Source organism: Apodemus sylvaticus, chromosome 11 (genome assembly GCF_947179515.1).
Source record: "Apodemus sylvaticus chromosome 11, mApoSyl1.1, whole genome shotgun sequence".
NCBI classification, from domain to species: domain Eukaryota; kingdom Metazoa; phylum Chordata; class Mammalia; order Rodentia; family Muridae; genus Apodemus; species Apodemus sylvaticus.
Window position 1 is genome coordinate 47,396,058 of NC_067482.1, and position 14,073 is coordinate 47,410,130.

Consider the following 14,073-nt stretch of genomic DNA (forward strand, 5'->3'; position numbering starts at 1 on the left):
TCTGTATGTTTCAAACAGAAAGGTTTATCCAACTGGCGCAACATGTTAAAGGTCATGTATATCTCCAATTCCCAAAAGAAAGCAGGTAACCTATCTTTTTGTACTCATAGATCTGTGTCTCTATGGTTTCAATAATAAGATTTCAGTGGGAATTCAATTTTGAAGAATAACTGTCACCTAGGAAACAAATTCTAAATTTTTCAAAGGGCTACAATTTAAAATTTCAGACATCTTTTAAAAAAAGCCACTTTTACAATAGTAATTTTTCAGTGACCTGGAGAAAATTAATCATGAAGTAATGTTTACATCTCTCCATATTTTGAAAATTGCTCATACAAACTTCTATGCAAAAATTCCATTTTGATTTTCTTTTTGATCAATACATAACTTTCACTGTGATTGGAAGGTAAAATTTCTATAGCTCCATGGAATAATAAATAATATTTTTAAAAATGTGTCTGGGTTACTGAAATTCTTGGTGTACAATGGTAACTCTTTACCAGGGGATGGACTGGATGGGTAAAGGATGGCAGAGCAACAGCAAATTCTCCTCAAAATGAAGTTGCAGGATTCTAGGAACAAGTAATATACAGAGATAACATGAATTTAAATTCTCTGAAACTCTAAAAAATGTTTATTATAGCATCATATCCAGGTCTGAAGAAACAAAATCAGCGCATACAAGCAATATGTCATTATGCTTACACAGAGATACTTAGATTTCTGTTGCTACTGTTTTATGCTGGTGATAATTTTTTCTTATTAAACAGCCTTTCTTTTTCTTTGTAGTCTCTTTATGTCTTAATTTTTTGTTTTACTTAGTATTTAAAGTAGTGGCAGGACCAATATTAAGCTTGATATTGCTTAAGAACATTATCATTATCCTTTTTCCTTTTTACATTTTCTTAAAAGTGGGTGTCTCACCCAGACAGTCGGTCAAAATATTATCAAAACATTCATTCCAAAAGCAGTTCCATTTGTCATCCTGCCCTCTCCTGACACAAACAAACTGACTGCCCAATCTAGAGACTATCCTTAGCAATATTGTTGAAATCCTTCTAGATAACAACCCACTCTAAATAGAGGAAACTGCTTAGTTACATTAAAAAATCTATTTTAAATAGTCTTTGAAACCATATGCGGACTAAAGGAGACACTGCCTGAAATCTTTGTTTATTAAGGCAACCCAATCAGAAAAGAATACACATGGTATGCAATCTCTGATAAGTGGATATTAATTAGCCCAGAAGCCCTGAATACCCAAGGCACAAATTGCATAACAAATGACGCCCATGAAGAAATATGGAGAGGGTCCTGATCCTGGAAAGGATTGATCTAGCGTTGGAGGGGAGTATCAGGACAGAGGAAAAAGGAGAGAGGTGATTGGAGAATGAGTGGAGAGAAGAAGGTTTATGGGACATATGGGGAGGGGAGAACTGGAAAAGGGGAAATCATTTGGAATGTAAACTAAGAATATACAAAATAAAAATATATAATTAAAAAAAATAAATTGAAAAAAAAAAGAAGTGAGTAAAATTCTGACAGGTGAGAGGTTGTAGTCTGAGTCAACGTTTGCTTTGTGTGATTTCCGCTCCTCCCTGTGCGCTCTCCTCTCTTTCCACCTTAGACTCTGAGTCACATTATTACATCATGGTTTCTTGCTATTTCTTCTGCCATAATGTCCTCAAAATGAATCAACTTTTTGAGGAAATAAGCATACCACTTTAGCTAGTTCTGTCCCTACTGTGTTGGCCTCTTTCTGCAAAACCCATAGATCCCCATGCTCATGAGTAGACTTCATACATGCAGCCTACCCTGGTTACACACAAGGCCACTCATAGAACTAAACAGGGTAGGAAAAGCAAGAGGCTAGCTGACAGCCAAGGAGACCAAAACATCTCAGTTCAGAATAGGATTTACTAATCGATGGGGGGGGGGGAGGTCTAGAATGTATTTATTTGACACATTCCAGCTTGGTCTATAACTTTTTATTATTCAGACATGGTATATGGCTCTGCAATGGGTTTCTCCTCTAAGCCTGGCAGATGTTTAAAAATCTGTTAAAGGACTTTCTCTAACAGAAAATCATATTGTTTTTTACTTGTTCTTTGCTCATACAATACATCCCAACTCTAGGCTTCCCTCACCCCCTCCTGTAAGCCTCGTCAATCTCTCCTCTCCTCCATTTCCCTACATTAAAGGGCAGGCCTCCAGCTATATCAACTGAACACGAGACAATAACACAAAGCATGTAACTGTATATGGGATGGATCCCCAGGTGCAGCAGTCTCGGGACGGCCTTTCCTTTAGTCTCTGCTACCCCGCCTGGGGATCCATCCCATATACAGTTACCAAACCCAGACACTATTGTGGATGCCAACATATGTTTATTGACAGGAACCTGATATAGCTGTCTCCTGCAAGGCTCTGCCAGTGCCTGACAAATACAGAAGTGGATGCTCACAGCCAACCAATGGACTGAACACAGGGTCCCCATTGGAGGAGCTAGAGAAAGGACCCAAGGAGCTGCAGGGGTTTGCAGCCCCACAGGAGGAACCATATGAACCAACCAGAACCCCCAGAGCTCCCAGGGACTAGACCACCAACTAAAGAGTATACACGGAGGGACCCATAGCTCCAGCTGCATATGTAGCAGAGGCTGGGCATCAACAAGAGGAGAGGCCCTTGGTTCTGTGAAGACTTATTGTCCTAGTGTAGGGGAATGCCAGGAGAGGGAAACGGTAGTGGGTGGGTTGGTAAGAAGGAGGATGGGGATGGGATAGGGGGTTTTTGGAGAGGAAATGAGGAAAGGGGATAACATTTGAGATTTAACTAAAGAAAATACCTTAAAAATAAAAAAAAATACTAAGCATATATCCTCATATCCAGACCTAATTAGGCAAACCAGTAGAAAGAAAAATGGTCCTGTGAGCAGGCAAAAGAGTCAGAGACACACTCACTCTCACTTTTACAAATCCAACAAAAGCCCCATGTTAAAGAATCACAGCATGGATGCTGAGGGCCTGGTACCAATTCATGTAGGCATTGTGGTTGCTCTTTCAGACTTTGTGAGTACCTATGAGCCCTACATAATTGATTCTGTGGGTAATATTCTCCTCATGCCCTTCACCCCTCTGGTTCATACAATCCTCATTTCCACATCTTCTCTGGAGGTCCCCAAACTCTACCTCATGTTTGCCTGTGGGTCTCTTCTGTGTCTGCTCCCATCAGCTGCTGGAGTAAGCCTCTCTAGTGATTATTGGCTTAGGCACTGAACTAAGTTTAGCAGAATATCATTAGGAATCACTTCAGTGTCTTTTTTTTTTGGTCAGTTACATGTCATGTCTAGTCTACTGAAGGTCTGTGAACCATCCAGCTTCCAGATTCTGGCCATCTACCTCTAATAAGCTTAGAATACTCATTGGTTGGCCACTCCCACAAGCTCTGTGCCATCATTGCCTCAGCATGTCTTGCAGGCACAACATGTTGTGAGTTTTAGATTTTATTCCTTCCTTGGTGTCCTAGTTCCACCACAGGAGCCTAGGCTGGTTACAGAAGACGGCTGTTTCAGGCACCATATCATCCATTATTTGGAGTAGTCTCTAGGGTCAGCCACAAGTTGCAGAAAGTTTCACCTTCACTAGGTTTACATATTGCTCCACAAATGCTTACCTTTTTCAGGAGTAGCTCCCAGTTCACTCTCCCTCTGTCCTTTCCTCCCCAACCTGATCCCTCCTGTTCAGATCCTCACATGCCCACAGCCCACTCACCAAATCTATTCTATTTCCCCTTTCCAGGAAGTCCCACATGTGTCCTATAGACCTATCCTCTTTGCCTAACTTTTCTGGATCTTGTAGTGTGACTATTCTTTACTTACTAGCTAATAATATCTATTTATAAGTGAGTGCATATCACATTTGTCTCTCTGGGTATGGTTGTGTTTTTTGTTATTGTATGTTTGTTTTGAGGTTTTGTGTTTTTGTTTTTTTATTTTTAGCTTCAAATTATATCTAGAGAGACCATAAAGAGCCCAAGATTTCACACTCTGAATGAATAACTCATTAAAGAGAATATGTGCAGGCTTCTCGTCCTGTCAATAAACTTCGTCTCCTTCTAAATATTATTATTTTTTTGATATTTTTATTTTCTATATTCTTTGTTTACATTCCAAATGGTTTCCCCTTTCCAAGATCCCCCCTCCCCATATGTCCCATAAACCTTCTTCTCTCCATCCATTCTCCAATCACCTCCCTCCTTTTTCTCTGTCCTTATATTCCCCTCCAATGCTCGATCAATCCTTTCCAGAATCAGGACTCTCTCCATATTTCTTCATGGGAGTCATTTGTTATGCGATTTGTGCCTTGGGTATTCAGAGCTTCTGGGCTAATTAATATCCATTTATCAGAAATTGCATTCCATGTGTATTCTTTTGTGAGTGGGTTACCTCACTTAGGATGATATTTTCCAGATCAAAACATTTGCCTAAAAATTTTGTGAATTCATTGTTTCCAATTGCTGAGTAGTATTCCATTGTGTAAATATACCACATTTTCTGTATTCATTCCTCCTTTGAGGGACATCTGGGTTCTTTCCAACTTCTGGCTATTATAAATATGGCTGCTATGAACATAATGGAGATTGTGTCTTTATTGCATGCCGGGGAATCCTTTGGGTATATGCCCAGAGAGGTATAGCAGGGTCCTCCGGAAGTGTCATGTCCAGTTTTCTGAGGAACCGCCAGACTGATTTCCAAAGTGGTTGTACCATCTTACAGCCCCACTAGCAGTGGAGGAGTGTTCCTCTTTCTCCACATCCTTGCCAACACCTGCTGTCTCCTGAGTTTTTTAACTTAGTCATTCTGACTGGTGTAAGGTGAAATCTCAGGGTTGATTTGATTTGCATTTCCCTAATGACTAATGATGTTGAGCACTTCTTAAGGTGCCTCTCAGCCATCCGAATTTCTTTAGGTGAAAATTCTTTGTTTACATCTGTACGCCATTTTAAATAGGGTTATTTGGTCCCCTGGGGTCTAACTTCTTGAGTTCTTTGTATATATTGGATATTAGACCTCTATCAGATGTAGGGTTGGTGAATATCCTTTCCCAATTTGATGGTTGCCATTTTGTCCTTTTAACAGTGTCCTTTGCCTTACAGAAACTTTGTAATTTTATGAGGTCCCATTTGTCAATTCTTGATCTTAGAGCATAAGCTATTGGTGATCTGTTCAGGAACTTTTCCCCTGTGCCCATGTCCTCAAGGGTCTTCCCCAGTTTCTTTTCTATTAGTTTCAGTGTGTCTTGTTTTACATGGAGGTCCTTGATCCACTTGGAGTGAAGTTTAGTACATGGAGATGAGAATGGATCAATTAGCATTCTTCTGCATGCTGACCTCCAATTGAAACAGCGCCATTTGTTGAAAAGGCTATCTTTTTTCCACTAGATGTTTTCGGCTCCTTTGTCAAAGATCAAGTGACCATAGGGGTGTGGATTCATTTCTGGATCTTCAATTCTATTCCATTTGTCCACTTGTCTGTCACTGTGCCAATACCATGCAGTTTTTAACACTATCACTCTGTAGTATTGCTTGAAGTCAGGGATACTGATTCCCCAACAATGTCTTTTGTTGTTGAGAATAGTTTTAGCTATCCTGGGTTTTTTGTTATTCCAGATGAATTTGAGAATTGCTTTTTCTAACTCTGTGAAGAACTGAGTTGGGATTTTGATGGGGATTGCGTTGAATCTGTAGATCGCTTTTGGCAAGATGGCCATTTTAACTATATTAATCCTGCTGATCCATGAGCATGGCAGATTTTTCCATTTTCTGAGGTCTTCTTCAATTTCCTTCTTCAGAGACCTGAAGTTCTTGTCGTATAGACCTTTCACTTGTTTCGTTAGAGTCACACCAAGATACTTTATATTGTTTGTGGCTATTGTGAAGGGTGTCATTTCCCTAACTTCTTTCTCAGCCTGCTTATCCTTTGAGTACAGGAGGGCAACTGATTTGCTTGAGTTGATTTTATAACCAGCCACATTGCTGAAGTTGTTTATCAGCTGTAGAAGTTCTCTGGTGGAGGTTTTCAGGTCACTTAAGTAGACTATCATGTCATCTGCAAATAGTGATAATTTGACTTCTTCCTTTCCAATTTGTATCCTATTGACCTCCTTATGTTGTCTAATTGCTCTAGCTAGAACTTCAAGTACTATATTGAAAAGATATGGAGACATAGGACCTCCTTGTCTAGTCCCTGATGTTAGTGGGATTGCTTCAAGTTTCTCTCCGTTTAGTTTGATGTTGGCAACCGGTTTGCTGTATATTGCTTTAACGATGTTTAGGTATGGGCCTTGAATTCCTGTTTTTTCCAAGACTTTTAGCATGAAAGGATGCTGAATTTTTCTGCATCTAATGATATGATTATATGTTTTTTTTCTTTGAGTTTGTTTATGTAGTGGAAAGCATTGATGGATTTCCTTATATTGAACCATCCCTGCATCCCTGGGATGAAGCCTACTTGATCATGGTGGATGATCGTTTTGATGTTTTCTTGGATTCGGTTGGCAAGAATTTTATTAAGTATTTTTGCATCAATATTCATAAGGGAAATTGGCCTGAAGTTCTCTTTCTTTGTTGGATCTTTGTGTTGTTTTGGTATCAGCATAATTGTGGCTTCATAGAACGAGTTGGGTAGAGTTCCTTCTGTTTCTATTTTGTGGAATAGTTTAAAGAATATTGGTGTTAGGTCTTCTATGAAGGTCTGATAGAATTCTGCACTGAAGCCATCTGGTCCCGTGCCTTTTTTGTTTGGGAGACTTTCTATCACCCTTTTTATTTTTTCAGGTGTTATAGGACTGTTTAGATGATCTATTTGATCCTGATTTAGTTTTGGTGTCGGATATCTGTGTAGGAAACTGTCCATTTCCTCCAGATTCTCCAGTTGTATTGAGTATAGGCTTTTGTAGTAGGTTCTAATGATTTTTTGAATTTCCTCAGTTTCTGTTGTTATATCTCCCTTTTCATTTCTAAGTTTGTCAATCTGGATACTGTCTCTGTGCCCTTTGGTTAGTCTGGCTAAGGGTTTATCTATCTTGTTGATTTTCTCAAAGTACCAGCTCCTGGTTTTGTTGATTCTTTGTATGGTTCTCTTTGTTTCTACTTGATTGATCTTGGCCCTGAGTTTGATGATTTCCTGTCTTCTACTCCTCCTGGGTGAAATAGCTTCTTTTTGTTCCAGGGCTTTCAGGTGTGTCATTAAGCTGTTAGTGTATGCTCTCTCCATTTTCTTTTTGGAGGCATTCAGGGCTTTGAGTTTTCCTCTTAGCACTTCTTTCATTGTGTCCCATAGATTTGGGTATGTTGTGTCTTCATTTTTATTAAGTTCTAAAAAGTCTTTAATTTCTGTCTTTATTTCTTTCTTGACCAAGGTATCATTGAGTAGAATATTGTTCAGTTTCCATGTGTATGTAGGTTTTTTGTTGTTTTTGTTGCTATTGAAGACCACTTTTATTCCATAGTGATCTGATAGGAGGCATGGGATTAGTTTGATCTTCTTATATTTGTTGAGGTCTATCATGTGACCAATTATATGATCGAGTTTGGAGAAGGTACCTTGAGGTGCTGAGAATAAGGTATAGGTATATTCTTTTGCTTTAGGATAGAATGTTATATATATATATATATATATATATATATATATATATATATATATATATTAAATCTAATTGGTCTAAAGCTTCAATTAGTTTCACTGTGTCCCTCTTCAGTTTCTGTTTTCCTGATTGGTCCATTGAGGAAAGTGCAGTTTTGAAGTCACCCACAATTATTGTGTTAGGTGCAATGTGTGCTTTGAGCTTTAGTAAAGTTTCTTTTATGAATGAGGGTGCCCTTGCATTTGGAGCATAGATGTTCAGGATTGAGAGTTCTTCTTGTTGTATTTTTCCTTTGACCAGCAAGAAGTGTCCTTCAGAGTCTCTTTTGATGACTTTGGGTTGAAAGTCAATTTTATCTGATATTAGAATGGCTACTCCAGCTTGTTTCCTGAGACCATTTGCTTGTAAAATTGTCTTCCAGCCTTTTACTCTAAGGTAGTGTTTGTCTTTGACGCTGAGGTGTGTTTCCTGTATGCAGCAAAATGTAGGGTCCTATTTACGTATCCAGTCGGTTAGTCTATGTCTTTTTATTGGGGCATTGAGCCCATTGATGTTAAGAGATATTAAGGAACAGTGATTATTACTTCCTGTCATTTTTGATGTTATTTTTTAAATTTGATTGGTTAACTTCTTTTGGGTTTGATGAAAGAAGGTTACTATCTTGCTTTTTCCAGGGTGAAGTTTCCTTCCTTATATTGGTGTTTTCCTCCTATTATCCTTTGTAGGGCTGGGATTGTGGATAGATATTGGGTAAACTTGGTTTTGTCATGGAATATCTTAGTTTCTCCATCTATGGTGACTGAGAGTTTTGCTGGGTATAGTAGTTTTGGCTGGCATTTGTGTTCTCTTAGAGTCTGCATGAGATCTGCCCAGGACCTTCTAACTTTCATAGTCTCAGGTGAGAAGTCTGGTCTGATTCTATATAGGTCTTCCTTTTTATGTTACTTGGCCTTTTTCTCTTACTGCCTTTAATATTCTTTCTCTGTTTAGTACATTGGTGTTTTGATTATTATGTGACGGGAAGTATTTCTGTTCTGGTCCAGTCTGTTTGGAGTTCTGTAGGCTTCTTGTATATTCATGGGCATCTCTCTTTAGGTTAGGGAAGTTTTCTTCCATAATTCTATTGAAGATATTTGCTGGCCCTTTAAGTTGTAAATCTTCACTCTCATCTATGCCTATAATCCTTAGGTTTGGTCTTCTCATTGTGTCCTGGATATTTGGGGTTACAAGCTTTTTACATTTTGCATTTTCTTTAACTGTTGAGTCCATGGTTTCTACGGTATCTTCAGCATCTGAGATTCTTTCTTCTATCACTTGTATTCTGTTGTTGATATTTGCATCTATGTCCCCTGATTTCTTCCCAAGGTTTTCTATCTCCAAATTTGTCTCCCTTTGAGTTTTCTTAGTTGTTTCTACTTCTGATTTTAGATCCTGGATGGTTTTGCTTAGCTCCTTCACTTGCTTGTTTGTGCTTTCCTGTAATTCTTTAAGAGATTTTTGGGTTTCCTCTTTCATGACCTCAGCCCGTTGACCAAAGTTCTCCTATATTTCTTTAAGTGATTTTTGTGTTTCCCCCTTATTGGCTTTTGTATTCTCCTGGATTTCTTTCAATGATTTTTGTGTTTCCCTTGTAAGGGCTTCTAACTTTTGATCCATTTTCTCCTGAATTTCTTTAAGTATGTCCTTCATGTGTTCCTGTACCAGCATCATAACCAGTGATTTTAAATCCAAATCTTGTATTTCTGGTGTGATGGGATAACCAGGACATGCTGTTAAAGGAGAATTGGGTTTAGATGCTGCCATATTGCCTTGATTTTTGTTAGTGATGTTCCTGCGTTTGCCTTTTGCCATCTAGTTCTCACTGGTGTTAGTTGGTCTTGTCAACGCTGGACTCTCCAGTGCAAGCTGCCTCTTCCCAGCTGGCCTCTGGTGCACAGCTGACCTCCTGCATTGCCTGGAGACAGGGTGCTGTGGCCCAGGCTGTTCACATCTGAAGCAGACACCTGAAGGCTCCTGCCTGGGGCCTGCTGGACTCACCAGAGCACACTGACTCCTCCCAGCCGGCCTCCCAGGGTGCCCCTCTGGCCTCTTGCAGAGCCTGGAGATGTGGTGTTGTAGCCCAGGCTGTTCTGGATCCCGAAGAGGATATCTGATGGCTCTTTCCAGAGGCCTCAGGACTGGAACCTAAGCTCTGTGGTGCTGACCCTTATTTTATTTTATTTTATTTTATTTTATTTTATTTTATTTTATTTTATTTTATTTTATACCAGATCTTGTATTGTGCTCCATGATAGAGGACTGAGAAATATATTACCCCATATTTACAGGTTCTTTCTGATTTTCTGTCTTCAGAATCTACTTAGAAATTTGACCTTACTTCCTTATAGTAGATATTATGTTATACTGATTTCAGAAACATAGACAATATGTACCCCTTAGAGCTCTCCTCTTTGTCTAACTTTTCTGGATTTGTGGATTGTAGTGTGATCAATCATCAGAGCTCAAAATTTTTAGCCGAGGCGAGAACACTGCCCGTGAAAGAGGAAGTGCTTCTGAAGAGCACTGACCTCCTGGTATTTATTTATGATGGCTTCAAGATTGCTTATTTAACTCATGATTCAGAGGAACAACTGGCTTACTTGGGTGAATTTAACAACCAACAGATAGATCAAGGATAGAAAAGCATAAACTACATTTAGTTCTTTAAAATTCTATCATCATTCTATATATAACTAATAGCTTGGAGGCTTTGTAATTAAATATTCCCATGTTAAAATACTAAATATAAAATATATGCATTGTTTTTATATATTAATCTATTTTATCACTTTATTAAAATGTTACATATATTATTCCCTGTACATATAAATATGTATTATTCTTTCTTATTGATGCAAGCTAATCATTATGCAGTTATCTCTCTCTCTCTCTATATATATATATATATATAGCTTGATTTTCCCCAGCTGATTTACAAAATACATTTTTCTGATCCACAGAAACATTTGTAAAATGTTACCATCATCAAGAAAAATAATGAAGCTTATAGTTATAAAAATAATTATAGTCATAGTATACTATCCTGATGATTCTGGTTCAGCATAGTGATAGGCAACACTAGAGAAACAGTGTAGATCAACATGTCAAAATATTAATTAAATACTTTTGTGAGATATAGATGTTCTTCAGATACTCTGGAGTCTCAGATGTACCAACTTGTTTGCCTATTCATTCCCAGTATCATTAGATACTTACCTTCCTCTTCACGCACTGCTGAAATGTAGCTAGCATTACAGATATTACTGACATCCACTGACCCTTTGTTTCTTGAAGGTATGATGGATAAAACACCTGAGTGTACAAAGCTGATGTCTCCAGATCTGAGGCTGCTGTAGTAGTCACCTGTAGTGCCCCCATATCTCTGTATTCAATGAGTGTCCCCAGCTACATCCACGTGTCTCACTGTTTAGCATACTGACTTGAACATGCAGGCATCAGCCTGATCCCCTCCTTATCTGTCACTGGACTCTCAGATTAGCTAAGGCCTATGGTTTCCTTTCCACATTTACAGCTTCAAACATTTAAAGGCATTATACTTAAGTTATCATTCCATGTTAGAGGCAATATCTATCTAAGCAGCAGCAAGTGTCATGGGGGAGACAAAGCAGCTGATCACCATAAGGAGCAAGCTGACCACCTGAAGCAAAAGGAATCTGGCCAGCATCTTTGGTTATTGTTAGTGGCGTTAGATTTGTTAAGTTGTTTGGCCTTCCCTTGTTTTTAAGATAATGAAAAGTTTCACAGTTTTCCATCTAGAAAGAGGAAATATCAATAATTTGAACATTGGGTTTTTTGACAAAATAGTGGTGTTGTAAAGTCAGAAGTGTCCTGAAAAACAGATACAGACAGGGTGACTGGGGAAAATGGCTGTATAGCTCTCGAATGTTCCCCAACCTCATGTGTAACTTCTGAATGAATCTGCATACAACTCAATTGCTCTGCTGCCTGCAGCAGGCTTACTTCTGAGATCTTCTAAAAGAATAGAATTTTATTCAACAAGAAAGTAATAATGATACTCTGAACTGAAGGATGCCAACCACAGACAAATAGAAAATAACACAAGAAGAGATGGAAATAAGCAAGCACACACTGAATGTGGAAAACCCTTATGGTCTTGTCCATGTAGGTTCCCAAGACTACCAGACCATCTCCCTAAACAACTAGAAGTTTCCTAAAAATAATTCTGACCCATCAGATGGGCACACTTACATGTGTATATTTCAATACACAGTTAAGCCTGTGTACTGAAGAAAGAGTGCCTCTGTATCATATAATGCTTCCCTGTGTATTCTATGTATTCATCCAGTTTCATACATATATTTGCCTTTTAACTAATCATAAATATTATTAACATTAAGTTGATATTTGTATGGATGATATAATTTGCAGTTTAAATTCATTAGCAGTTTTCATGATAGCTTTATATATTAGATATTATTTACTTAATGATTAAAAGGGGAGGGTCTTAGAAGTTAAAGTATTCATATCATGTGGCTAGTAAATAGTAAGTAATAAAAAAATCAAATATTTTTTGTTATAAATGTCACTTACAATAAAATGTTCCAAGTAAGAAAAATTAGTTTTTTTTTTTAAAAAAAACAAAGCTTGTAGCCCATCCACTCTAAGATTTCTTCCTTTTCCTGTGTTCAGATTTTATTAAGGTAAACTAGGACGAAATCTAAGAACACATGCTGGGTATTAGGTAGACGTGATATGAGTGCTATGTGATGCAGTTAAGGTAACTGGATGAAAGGCCTCTGAGAGGCTGTAGTCAGTATTGAGAGTGAGGTGAGAATTCATAAAGATGTTACAGGTCAGAGCAGCACATTACACAGATAAAATCCTGTTTATCTGTGTCATGCAATGAGATTCTACAGTGCCATTAGCTATAACATACACAAATAATATTTTATTATGTTATATAATCCTCATAAAAGTATGTCGCTATCAAACATATAAAAAGAATTTAGTATGATATGTAAAATATAACAGAAATAATTGAAAGAAAATGACTAATGACTGTGTATACTACTCTGGAAGAATATTTAAAAAATAATAAAATTCTGTCATTTTCACCTCTCCTCCCCATGCGCCCCTCCTCTGCTTTCTCTCAGACTCGTGGTTTCTGTCTGTCTGTCTGTCTTCTAAAATGAAGAAAAGGATGACATCTTTATTTTAATGAAATAAAACTTATAAAATGCAAGAGAAGGGATAAAATAAAAAAGATAGAGGAGAGAAAATACGATGGAATGGGGAAAATATCAGAATATTGAAGAATAAAGTTGAAGAAAACTGTCAGAAAGTAGAGCCAAGGCTGATGAGATAAAAAGAAGATAATGAGAGAACAAACCCAGAAAAATCCTTCGCAGTGGTGCCAGAAATAAAGAACAGGGGAGAAGAAAAAAATACAGAGAACACGAAGTCATCAAAAGAGTTGCAGGATTTTTTCCAAGAACCAGAGAACATGAAATTTTAGTTTCACAAAGCCCATAAAAATGTCCATAATAAATGGAAGAGAAACAGATCTAACCCAAAGTGCCTATAAAAATGGAAGAAATAGTTCTCAAGAGAAAGTTTTATAATCCAAAACAAAGAGAAAGTAGGAAAGAGGGAGGAAGAAGGGAGGGAGCGAGAGATGGAAGGAGAGACAGAGAGATAAAGAGAGGGGCTGCACACACCTACTCAAAGACCTTAAGAGTCTGTAGTGAGATTTTCATGTATATAACACATTCAAAGCTGCCTTCCCATGTGACCATTCGTGAGAATAAGAACAGAAGCCCTCTAAGTCAATAAATGGAAGAGGAGATATTGAATAGCTGGAAAAAAGTTCGGGATAGTGATGGAGTTGAGCAGCATGTTTACAATGGTAATCCATGCTGCCACCACAGATGAATACAGGCCAATGAATAGTCTTCAGAAGTGATAGATGAAAGGTACTACATAGAAAGAATACTTGATGAATCTAGATGTATTTCAATGTTTTGGCGAGCTATAGGAAATATCTGTTTCAGGATAGTAATGTTTCACATCAAAGTGTTTGGAAGTAAAGACTTTAGATTATGACTTAAAGCTACTTTTGTATGGCTGTATATAAATCATGGTACAAGAAATAATAGAGAATGATATACTAAGAATGACATGACATAGGACTACCAAACAATGACATCAAGAATGACATTAAACATTTTTTACCATATTTAATTCTGAAACAACATGATAACTTCCAAAAATTAAATTCATTTTGAGGTATCACCTCTGTTAAGAGACCCAAAGGAACTTTCTCCATATCTGAGTAAAGTTCAAGTGTGCCATGCATGGTTTGGGTGATGTTATTAATGGTTAGAATAGAGAAGAGACTGACAGAAAAGGT